Below are 13483 nucleotides of genomic sequence, written 5' to 3' on the forward strand. Positions count from 1 at the left end.
AGTAATTTTTGTAGGATTTTCTGTTATAGGGCATTAGTGTTTTCATACCAGGCTGTGATGCAGTCAGTTAATATACTCTGCACCACACATCTATAGAAGTTAGGTCAAAATTTTAGGTGTCATGCCAAATCTTCACAAATACCCAAGGAAGTAGAGATGCTGCTTTGCTTTCTTATAATTGCATTTATGTGCTGGGTCCAGAACAGGTCCAGTGAAATGAAAATACCAAGCAATTTAAAGTAGCTGACCCTCTCCGACTCTGATACCCCGAGGTGAACTGGCTCATAGACCTCTGGTTTCCCCTTCCTGAAGTCAATATTCAGCTCCTCGGTCTTGATGACATTGAGTAAGAGGTTGTTCTGCACCGCTCGAACAGATTTTCACTCTCCCTCCTATGTGCTGATTCATCACCACCTTTGATTCGGCCTACAACAGTAGTGTCATTAGCAAACTTAAATATGGCATTAGAGCTGTGCTTAGCCACACAGTCATAAGTATAAAGCAAGTTGAACACCTGTGCTGATGGAGATCACAGAGGAGATGTTGCCTGCAAGTGAGGAAATTGAGGATCCAATTGATTTGTTTTGAGGGGATGATGGTTTTGAATGCTGAGCTGTAGTTGATAAAGGGCATCCTGATGTATGCATCTTTGCTGTCCAGGGTTGAGTGAAGAGCCATTGAGATGACATCTGCTGTGGACCTGTTACGAAGTTTGGCAAATTGGAGTGGATCCAATTCACTTCTCAGGCAGAATTTGATATGTTTCATCACCAACCTCTCAAAACAGTTCTTCACTGTGGATGTAAGCGTTACTGGACGATAGTCATTGAGGCAGACCACCACGCTCTTCTTTGGCATCAGTTATAATTGAACCCTGCTTGAAGCATCTGGTTACCTCAGACTGCCAAAGAGAAAGGTTAAAGATCTCAGTGAACACTCCAGCTCAGGTTTTTAGTACTCACCCTGGTACCTCATCTGGACTCACCCTTCTGAAGGCTGCTTGCACGTTGGCCTCGAAGATTGAAATCACAGGGTCATCAGGGGCTGTGGGAATTCGTGATTTTTCAAAGTGAGCATGTAAGACATTGAGCTCATCTGGAAGCGAAGCGCTGTTACCACCTATGTTGCTTGATCTTGTTTTGGAAGAAGTGATAGAGTTCAAGCCTTGCCACAGCTGTTCATTCAAAGTTCAGTCTGGAATTGCCACTTCACTCATGAGATGGCTTACCAGAGATTGTACCTGGACTTCTTGTAACTTTCTTGGTCACCAGACTTGAATGCCTCTGATCTGGCCCTCAGCAGATTGTGAATCTCATGGTTCATCCAGATCTTCTGACTGGGGAGGACTCTGAATGATTCTGTGGGGACACACTCATCTTCGGCTGTTTTCATAAAGCCCATGATAACCATAGTGTATTCCTTCTGATCACAGATGAGTCCTTGAACATGGCCCACTCAAAGCAATCCCATAGCCATTGCTCTGCCTCCTATGACCACATCTTTGTTGTCCTAATCTCTGGAACCCTGCTTTTTAGACTCTGCCTGTGTTCAGGTAGGAGAAGGACAGTGAAGTGATCAGATTTCTGGAAATGCAGTTTGGGCCTGGAATGGTAGGCAATCTTTATCTTAGTATAGAAATGATCTAGAGTATTGGGACCTCTGATGTTACAGGTTATATACTGCTGGAAGTTGGGCAAAGATTTCTTCAAACAAGCCTGACTGAAATCGCCAACTATATGAAATGTGCCTGGGTGGACTGTTTCTTGTTTGGTGATGGTATCTCAAGGGTTTGATTATAGTTGGCCACTGGTGGTATGTAAACTGTGGTCAGGATTATGGAGGAGAACTCTCTTCGTAAACTGTTCGGTCAGCATTTAATCATTCAGTGTTCAAGGTCGGGAAACAAGAGTACACTAAACTGCCATATTGAAGCACCACAGAGTTTATCAGAAACACACACTTCCACCTTTTACCTTTTCCGAAACAGCAGTTCAGTCCATCCTGTGTATTGAGAAGCCTTCAGGTCTGATTGCCATATCTGATGTACTCTGAGTAAGCCATGTCTTAGTAAAACACAGAAGACAACAATTTTTCATTTCCCTTTGATACACCAATATTGCTCTCTGGACTGCACATTTGCTAATAAGATACTGGGTAAAGGGGGTCTCATTCCTCTGCTTTTCAGCCTGGCATGGAGATCCCCCCTCCTGCCTTGTTTCTAGCCATTGTGATGTACCTTCATCTGCATACTTGAGAGTTAAGTCCAAATTTCTTCAAAAGATCATGAAATCCATAGTTCATTAAGTCGATTTAAAAGTATGTTGCTTAAAGGGAAATTACATGTGGTAGATTGCCATGAGAGTAATTCAAAGGAGGTATATTTAGAAGTATTGTATGCAGCCTGCGGGATGTCACCGTGGTTCACCAATGTTTTCTGTTATCAGAAAATTCTGATAGGCCATACACAGAATAGACTTCTAGACGGAGTGAAGTGTAAAGTGCTTTAAACAGTTAACTGCCAAATGTAGGAATCCTCCCTCTCTAGGTAAATAGACAAGGGTAATATTTCTTTTATTCATTTATAGATGTGGACATTGGCACAGCCGGAATTTATTGACTTTGAAAACTGCTAGAGGGTAAGCAACCTTCTAGAGTCACTATAATTCAATGAAGGAACTCCATAAGTAATTATGTGCTTGAGTCAGACACATTGCAGAGAGTCTGGAATCAGTTAAAAATCAGATTAAATAAGAATGCCAGATTTTATTCCCTGATGGATAAAGGTCAACCAAATGGATTATTAGAAAATCCGGTAGTGGTTACCATTAATGATATGAGCTTTTTAGACCAGATTCACTACGTAACTGAATTGTAAGTTAAGTGAATTCCATTATCAATCAGCTACGATGGGTAATGGAGGTTGGAGTTCCAGTTTTGTAACATAATTATCCATTAAAAATAGGGAAATCATTGTGATCTGAAAATACTTCTCTCTAATTTTCCCTGTGTAGAATTAGAAATCTCGATCTAGTATGTACTATGGTGCTGCAGTTAAGGACTGCTAGAAATCAGTAGTACTCTCTCAGGTGGGTCAGTCTGACCTTATTAGTTTTTTGAATTCCCTGAAATTTGTCTGGTCACGGAGACTGGGGCTACGTCTACACTACGCCGGATAATTTTGAAAACGTCGGTTTTGAGTAAAAACGATAGGCGTCCACACTAAGCGTTTTTCAAAATATCTCTGTGCACATTAGACGGATATTTGGGCGAATCTCCTCCTACTGGGCATGCGCAGGACACACAGAAAACAAGCGAAGAGGAAACGGTATACTTGGTGCGCGTTTGTCCAGTTACAGTCTAGAAAAACTTTAAAGGAATTGCTCTTGGCTCTCGCGCAGGAGGACTTAAAACTAAAAAAAACAAATACTGGAGCGTATGGAGGCAACCGACAGGGAGTTCACGGACAGCATGACCCGGCTGACGATGAACATTGAAATACTGACTAACTCTGTCGCAGTAATAAAGCACCTTGTTAAGTGTATAAAATATTTTTAAAATAGTCAAAAAAGCTCACTTTACAATTTAAATCTCACACTGTTCACACCGACTGTGCGTTCTAACAGCCGTCCGGCAGTGCTTGCGCAGTACCAAGTAGAAGCAGAAAAAACATTGTTGTTGTGGTGTTGTCATGACAGCATTTTTAAATCTCTCCGATTACCCTGTACGCACTACAACGGATATTAGGCGTTTTCAGATTTATTCACTCTGGAGACCGTTTCTGAAAATCTTCGTTTTCACAGGATGAAAATGCCGTTTCAGTGTGGACAGAAGGTCAAAACAAAGAGAAAAAGCTTCGTTTTCAAAATTATCCGGTGTAGTGTGGACGTAGCCTGGGAATTGTTTGAAGCTACTTTGGTTCTTTCATTGGAAATACTTATTAATGGCTTTTCTTCTGCCTTTCCTGCAATCCTTTGCTCACAGGCTGACACATTGCCCTGAAACATCTCTGAACTATGCTAACAAGGTGAATGTGCTGCACAAAACTTCTGAAATGGCCAGTGAATCGGAGGTTCGGGGGATGTGAAGATTTCACTGATTTTAGTTAAGAGCAATAGAGGTGAGAATTGGCCATTTTGGCAAAGTTAATGTAATAATGTGCTGGGAAAGCTGGAGGCAAAATTAATTCAAGGGCTGTTCTCTTTCAAGAGAAATTAGGAAAAAAAGCAGTCAACTTTTCATAATGGAAAAACCAACAGGTTAAAAGAAAATGGATTTGCATTTTTATTGCCATTCATGATCTTTGGATATCCAGAAACACTTTACAGTGCCTCAAATTCAATTGTTGGGAGATGCATTATGTTCAGACCTGTTTGGTTATTGTAGGAACTGAACCAACTGTTTCCTTTGCCACATGCAGCTGTTTCTCACAACCAGAGAATGGACTCATTTAGAACAGGGGCAGGAATCAAGTGAAACCAAGTCCCTGGAGCTCAGCTCCTATGCTGACAGGCTTGGAATGATCCATGGAAACCTGTATTAACAGTCTCCTTTAGGAGCTGGGCTGCTTTTCTTTTAGAATACACATCGATATTATCCACTTACTGATTGATGGTATTCCTTGCCCAGAATTCGGAGAGAAAAGCAGCACAGCCAATGAAGCAGCTTGGGGTTGTGATCTTGGACAAAAGCAACTGACATGCAAATTAACTTGACCTTGGGTTCTCAAGAACTTGGGCAGTATTTTTGACTGGACTGTCTAAAGTCCCATCAAACCCAATTGTTGAAATATCAAATGGACAGAGAAACTAATTAAAGTGTAGTCAACCAATGTGTCTCCTAATGGCAATGCAGTCATTGAGAGTCTCAGACCTGTTTTCTCTAGTTCTCTTGTGAAAGGAGGATTTAAAAACTGTGGAAATAATACATTGAGTGGAAATTCTTGCAGTCCCACTACATACCAAATTGCTTTGCATGAGTTTCCAGGAGCAAACCTGGGATGGTTATGCACTGCAGACATTCCTACACCTTTCTTTAAAAGGGTGAATATGAATGCAGTCCATTGATAGAGCCCTATTAATCACCTATTACATTAAAAATCATATAGGCACAAGTTGCTTTCTGGCTGAGCACTGAGATGCCACCTACATCCAGCAGATGGAGCTACAATATAGCAAGAGAGAGCACGAGAGAGCGAGATCAAACTCCACATTGCCTCGACTTCTGAATTTGATGAAATTTCAACCAATGCTACTTTAGCAAGAACAGTTTTGGTTAAGCTCTTTGAGTATTGCAGTGATCTTTTTTCTTTCTTTTTTAAATTAGTTGTTGATAGATTCTATTCTTTTCTCATTTTGTTCTGGATATTATTATGCACATTCTATTATAATCCCTTTATGCTAACCAGAAATAAGATTTTTATGAATCCAGTTGGCTTACACCATGGATAAACGTCTGCAAGGTAGCATTAGTAGAGGAAGAGAAAAACATGCTTTAGGGCATTTGTATGCCATATATTGAATCAAAGTGTCATAAATACAAGGCTGATAAGGAAGCTGTCTATAGCTATTAAGCACTGAAATTTCCAAGGGAGAGTTCCAGAATGAAGATTAGAGTACCAAGCTATGATTCAGTTCAGTCCGAGAGCCCCTGTGCAATCTACATCATGGAAACTATCAACTCATTTAACCTAAAGTCCCTTGGAGCCAAGACATTCAATCGTGCAGCTCCATTTTTTAATCAGCACCACATATTTAAAAGTTGATTAATGTTTCCAAGAGTGGAAATGATTACAATCATTACCAGGTTAAAATGCGCCACATCAGAAATCTGACTGAATGCTTCAGATTGCGAATTGGACACTTGCATCGATGACACATTTTCCACATTGGAACGTGCATTCAGTGACGCCATTCATTCTGTAGCTCTTGTTTCTAGGTGAAGGCTGTTCATGTGCTTCCAAGTACACTCGCCGTTAGGCATTGTTAGCCCAATCACTTCAAGGTCAGTGGTGAAATTCAACTGAGAACAGTACACTATAATCTATTTACTAAACTATTCTCCTGTCTGTCAGGAAATGTAGAGGAAGCATGACCCAAATACAGAGCAGTGGAGACAATATAGTGGTGAGCAATAACTTCACTAACAAACCTCAAAATAAGAAGCTATGAGGGGCCAAAAAAGAAGAGAAAAGCGATACTTAACATGACAAGGCAACAACATAACTGAAGACTAGGAGCAACTGCTTGAGGCTGGCTGGTTTGTATAAGTGAGCAAGGATTGTGGAAGAGAGGTGGGTTTAAATAGGCTGCAAGTGATGAGCTGGAAACGAGTGGCAGGTGACTGCTGTTAGCTGGGTGGAGACTGGGAGGAGCCTGCATGGGTGGGCCTGACAACGTAAGGCATGATGCTTACCTCCATCCCAGTTTCACAGCCTCCTCCTCTGACATCATCCAGTCCAGATGAATGTCCACTGTCCATTTGTATCCACAGATGACCTGCTATTCTTCTAGCTCTCTGTGTGTTGCTCAGGTGGCATCACCTGCAGTGTTACTTGAACCTCTCACCTGCTGATGAACACATCCAGTCAAGTTGAATGGCCTTGACCCGTAACGTCCACTGTAGTCCCTGAAGTCCAGTATCCCTGATACATTCTCTTGCCATGACCCCAGTCCACCAATTTCTGATTCGATGAGTCTTCGCCCACAGCCCAGTTCCCAGAAAGTGAACACCCACACTTGTCATATTGAATGCCACATGATAGGAAGGGTGTGGTTGCTCGGATTGGAGCACTTGAGCTACTGGGAGAGATTAGTTAGGCTGTGTCTGTGCTGTGATTGGAGTGAAGGAGGATGAGGGATGATCTGACAGAGATATATAAAATTATAAGTTAGTGTTGATAACCAGAATCTTTTTGCCATGGTTGTGGGGTCAACAGACAGTAAGCACAGGTTTAAGGTGAGAGGAAGGAATTTTAAATAGGATTTGAGGAGAAAGTAGTTTTATACATAAAGTGCTTGATATCTGAAACACACCGTGGTGGAATCAGTTACAAACACTGCTTAAGAGGGATTTAGCAAGGCATCAATAAGTAAGACATTGGATGGAAGTGAGCCAAGTGTGGACAAAATGTTGGACCATTGGGTCTGTTTTTGTGGAGATAACTCTTTGACTCAACAAGTAACCACCACTTCTCCTCATCCCATAACCAACAATCAAGCCAATTCTCAACAATTACTCCTCCCTCAGCCAGAGCCACGATGGGCTGTTGAATTGTCGATTCTCTTTGATCGGTTCACTGGCTCCCCGACCTAACAGGTAGCAGATGGCATTTCACAGCGACGTGATGCAATTTTACAGGAAGAATGGGGAGTGTTTAGTGTGATGATATTACAGCTCTTGGTATCAGAACTGATGGTTCAATTCCATCATCTGTAAAGAGTTTCTATATTCCTCCCCATGAACTCATAGGTTTCCTCCAGGTGCTCTGTCTCCCTCCCACGTTCCAAGCATGTACTGGTTAGCAGGTTAATTGGTCATTGTTGCTTGTCCCGTGATTAGGCTAGGGTTAAATAGATGGGCCGTATGGCCAATTGGACCGGAAAGGTCTGTTCCATGCTGTATCTCGAAATAAATTAATAAATGATCCTGGCAAGACATATTAGAATAGTTGGCATCTTGAGCTCCTTTAAAAGAGATATTGAATGCAGAGCACAAAATGTAGGAAACAGCACATTAGGTCGAGCAGCAACTCTGGTGAGAGAAATCAAATGAACATTTAGGGTCGTTGACTCTTGTATGTTTAACTTTTATTAAGGTCTAGTTGGGCCGCCTGTAGAGTAGTTGGTCAGTTTGCGCTGGTTATATAGAATGATACCTGGATATTGATTGTTGAGTTCAGAGGGACCTGGAACCAGCTTTGATGGGCATCTTGGTTGGCATGGCTGAGTTGGGCTGAAGGGACTGTTTCGATGCTGCATAACTCTATGACTTTATTTAAGGAGCATTTAAGAGACTTTTAGAGTTGCCATGACTACCATTGGATGACAACAGAGGCATTACAAGGTGCTTACTTATGTGTGTTGTTGAACTCATGCTGAATCGTGTTGTTATGATAACTTTTATTCTGGATTCACAGATACAATATAAACTGATCCTTGAGGTGCTGGTGGGAGGTAAGCTTGATATAATGTGTGCAGGAAGTTTGAGGGAAAGTCCAGAAGTCTGTGTTTGACCTTTTTTTAACCAACGTAAACTTTAATCACAATTTAAAGAAATTACTTGCAAGAATAAAGCGTGCAATGCCTTTTTGTTCTTACATTCATGGACCAGATATATTACGTTGTGTTCAATTACATTTCTTAGTACCAATAGCGGTGTAGCCACCGGGGTGCTATACTCTACAATAATTCAGGAATTTTTTTATTCAACCTGGCCTCTCTCTGTCCAGTAGTGGAAAAATCCTACAGTACGGTCCACCCCACCCCACTACCATCTGTTAAGCTGTCTGTGTTTGACTTTGCATGGCCTATTATGGGCCAATACTCTGCAGCGTCCTCAGCGGATGTCTACTTGGCAATCTGCCTCGTGGCTTTCCTCTGTGCAGTAGGCAATGTAAACCAAAAGAAAGCTGAGATGGTACGGCCACGTAACAAGATCCAGTGGCCTTGCAAAGACCGTTCTACAAGGAACTGTGGAGGGGAAAGGAAGGAGAGGTAGAAGGAGAGGAAAAGGTGGACGGACAACATTAAAGAAAAATTTGCGGTGACCCAGGACAGATGGAACAGACTGGTACAAAGTTTGACATGATGGCGCCCTGACGACTCCACCTGGAGTTAAGGGTGCAAGGAAAAGTATTTCAGTGCTCTCTACAGCAAGGTGAAAACATTCCATCTCCACCACCACCAACCACCCCATCCCCAAACTCAATTTTCACAATTACCATGTCCTCCTTCACACTTAAAAGTTAGTTGAACTTCTCCTTGGTGATCTGAACTTATCGTAGTGGTTGACGCTCAGCCCGATATTAGGAGCAGCTGTCAAAGACTGGCTTGGTAGCCTGGGCATTTGGCAGCTCTGAGATAGAATAAGGAATGAAGGCATTGGAAGTGGTGGTGTTATTCCAACCATGCTGCTTTGTGTGAAACTCAAGCGCTGTGCACTACAATGCATAGCTTTCATTTGGCTCCTACGTTACAACAGCATCTACTGTTCCAAAGTATTTAATTGGCAGTAAAGCTCTCTGGGACCTCCTGAGGTCATAAAAGGCACTTGTATGGATGCAAATCATTCTTTTTGATGAGTGACAGGGGGCCCATGACCTTCACTCAAGTGAACCCAGGAAAAAAGTCACTCATCAATATGTTTACCCAAGTGTTCTGAGGTGAATCTACTGTACAAGTAAAGAATAGATCAAGCTCCCAGTTTCCGTCACGTTAATGGGGTTAAGGTGTGGCCGGGTGGAGATATGCCTCTACCAAAGGAGGTGTATGGTGCTCCTTCCCTCCGCTAGTCTGAAGGTCACCCTTGGGCAAGGTGTAGCACCTGCTTATCCGCCCCCCCCCCCCGACCCAGTCATGATCACATGAAGGCATGGGAGCAGGTGGTGGATGATCATATGAGCAGCTAGTCATGTGACCACTGACTCAAGGTAGACAATCTCCGAGGATGACTGGGTCACCTGTCTCGTAAAGACACTGCCCAGAAGAAGGCAACGGAATACCACTTCTGTCGAAAAATTAGCCAAGAACAATCATGGTCATGGAAAGACCATGATTGTCCAACTCATACGACACAGCACATAACAAACGAATGAATAGGTTAAACTGAGCTGGTTGTGTTAAGAAAAAGTAACTTTTTCTTTGGAGGAGCCAAAACACTCTGGCCATTCTGAGACTAACTCATACCAGGGTTGTGGATTCCAGTAGTGTTGCTAATTGTTAGTGTTGCTCCCCATAGTGACCCTGAATTTACTCAAATACCTCTTGCAAGTCGCACTGTAGGCATTCGTTGCTGCTGAAAACTGCACACTCCACAGCTCCTGACTCCCTGATCATTTCTGGGGCTACATTTCAGCTGCTGAATTGTTAGTAGTACTTCCCCATCAATCACGTAACACTGCATATAAAACATCTGCAAAAGAAATGGTAAAAATCCCAAAAGAACAAAGGTTAGTTGCCTGGTTTACATTAAAATAAGCTGCATGAAAATCATATTTCCATGGCATGCAAACAGGTACCAATGCCAGAGTTAAAGAAAGACTTGCTTTTATATAACGTCCTTCACAACTTCAAACTCTCAAGATAATTTGCAGCAATGAAATACATTTTGAACTATAATTACTTGTAATGAAAGAAACATATTGACATTTTTAGGCACAGCAAAGTTCCACAAATGGAAGTGTAATAGTGACTATAAGGCCTATGTTTTAATGATGTTGATTAAGGGATTAATTTAGGAGGGCACCAGAGATAGCTCTTCTAGCAATAGCACTGTAAGATCTTTTACATTCACTTGAGGAAGTAAACTTTACCTTAGTTTAATATAACACTCAAATGTTGGCACTCTTTCAGTAGTTGAGTATCGACTCTTGGGTTTATTGTCATGTGTACAAGTATGTGAAAATAAGCAGGTGCAATGAAAAATTTACTTGTAGCAGCATCACAGGCGCATAGCATCAGAAAAGCAGCATTCACACGAAAAAAAAACAAGTTAAGCATAAGTTATATGTAATTTTTTAATTTTTTCCATCTGAATTTCTCTGTTCAATTCTCCAGAGTGGGATTTGAACTCATAACCTATGAAGTTAGAGAAGACTGAACCACTGTTGATCTGAGGTGCCTGCGCTAATACACTTGATTACTAAAAATCTTTGATCATTTAACATTGCAAAATTGCACACACAATTTCAATGTTCATTTGTTCTGTTTGGGAGCTTTGAAGCATGAATTGATGCTCTTGAAGGCCGAATTCCCTTGATTGGATTTTGACATATATGAAGTGCTTGATATTACTTGAGATGTATATAAAGCATTGTAACAGAAATGATCTACAAAATCAAATTAATTCTACTCTTGCTCCGACCTCAGTACCTGCAGTGTTTTCCTGAATTAGTCCTTGAGTCATGACATTATGCAGTACAGAAATACATAGTCGTCTTTGCCTCAAGTTGAATATATTTCTTCTGAACTACTCTCACTGCAATCTGCAGCCTGTAATTTACCTGTAAATAACGTACTTTTGAACCGTCTGAATGAACTAGTGATTTCATGACCTTCTGAAAGACTCAATGGTATTAACTCTCCAGAAACATAGAAACATAGAAAATAGGTGCAGGAGTAGGCCATTCGGCCCTTCGAGCCTGCACCGCCATTTATTATGATCATGGCTGATCATCCAACTCAGAACCCCGCCCCAGCCTTCCCTCCATACCTCCTGATCCCCGTATGCACAAGGGCCATATCTAACTCCCTCTTAAATATAGCCAATGAACTGGCCTCAACTGTTTCCTGTGGCAGAGAATTCCACAGATTCACCACTCTCTGTGTGAAGAAGTTTTTCCTAATCTCGGTCCTAAAAGGCTTCCCCTTTATCCTCAAACTGTGACCCCTTGTTCTGGAATGCAGTTACAGCACATTTGAGTGAAGGAGTGTACTTTGCTAAGGCTGAAAGAGAGAGAGGAAGGGAGGACTCCAAGGCAGACTAAAATGATGGGGTATGAAACTTCCTCTACCCAGTATCTTGTTAGCGAATGTACAGTCACTGGAGAACAAGTCTGAGGACCAAGGGCAAGACTGCTGTATCGGAGGGAAATGAAAGATTGCTGCGTTCTGTGTTTCATGGCTTCTCGATACAGCGAATGGACCGCACTACAGATTCGGAGAAGGCAAAAGCTGAGGGTCTATGCTTCTTTGTGGAGCTTGGGCACAGCAATTTTGTCACACACTTATTTCCCCAACCCGGAACATCCAATGATTAAGTACTGACTGATCTATTTACCAAGGGAGTTCTCCTCCATGATCCTGTCCGCAGTTTAGATATTGCTAAAAGCTGATGTTAAGCAAGCACTCAAGGTACTGAGTGCCACCTTCAGCAAACAAGAAACAGCCTACACCAATGTCTTTCAAATAATTGTCGGGGGATTTCAATCAGGCTTGTTTGAAGAAATCTCTGCCCCATTATCATCAATGTATCACCTGCAGCACCAGGGATCCCACTGCTATACTACCATAAGGAATGTCTACCATTCAATCCCAAGACCGCATTTTGGGAAATCTGATCACTTGGCTGTTCCTCTCCTACTTGCATACAGGCGAAGGCTAAAGAGCAAGGCTCTGGAAAGATGGACAATGAAGAAGTGGTCATCGGTGGCAGAGGAGCGGCTATGGGATTGCTGGGCCATATTCAAGAACTCACCAGAGGATCTGAACGAATACACCGCATTTGTCTTGGATTTTATTTAAACAGTTGTAGATGAGTATGTCCTCAGCCAGAAGCCCTGGAAGAACCATGATATTCGTAACCTCCTGAGGGCTAGATCAGTGGCCTTTAGGTCTGGGGTGACCAAGTAAAATACAAGAGGTTCAGGTATGATCTCTGGAAAGCCTTCTCACAAGTGAAGTGGCAATCTAGACCAACCTTGACAGCTGTAGGAGGGCTTGAATGCTATCACCTCCTACAAAGTGAAACCAAATGACATAGGTGACAACAAAGTTTCACTCGCAGATAAGTTCAATGCCTTTTATACTTGCTGTGACCATCAAAACATGGAGGCACATTCACAAACTCCCAAAGCCCCTAATGACACTGTGATTTCTATCCCTGTGGCCAACACGAGAGCATCCTTCAGTGGGGTGCACCTACGGAAAGCTTCTGGTCCAGACGGTGTGCCTGGCCAAGTAGTAAATAAATACCTGTGCTGAACAACTGGTTGGAGTGCTCATCGACGTATTTAACCTCTCACTTTAGTAGTCTGAGGTATCCACCTGCTTCAAGCAGGCTTCAATTATACCGGTGCCTCAGAAGAACAGGTTAATCTCCCTCAGTGATTATTATCCAGTTGCACTTACATCCATAGTGATGAACTGTTTTGAGAGGTTGGTGATGAAACATATCAACTCCTGCCTGAGAAGCAACTTGGATCCTCTCCAATTTCAATTTGCCTACCGTCACAGCACGTCAACAGCAGATCCCATTTCACTGGATCTTCACTCAACCATGGAAAATCTGGATAATGAAGATGCATACATCAGGATGCTCTTTAGTGATTGCAGCTCAGCATTCAATACCATTATCCCCTCAAAATGAATCAGTAAACTCCAAGACCTGGGCCTCAACACCCCCTTGTGCAGTTGGATCCTAGATTTCCTCACTTGCAGACTCCAGTCAGTTTGGATTGGCAAAAACATCTCCTCCACAATCTCCATCAGCACAGGAGCACTCCAGGGATGTGTACTTAGCCCCCTGCTCTACTTGCTGTACACCTATG

This window comes from Mobula hypostoma, chromosome 8 (genome assembly GCF_963921235.1).
Source record: "Mobula hypostoma chromosome 8, sMobHyp1.1, whole genome shotgun sequence".
NCBI classification, from domain to species: Eukaryota; Metazoa; Chordata; class Chondrichthyes; order Myliobatiformes; family Myliobatidae; genus Mobula; species Mobula hypostoma.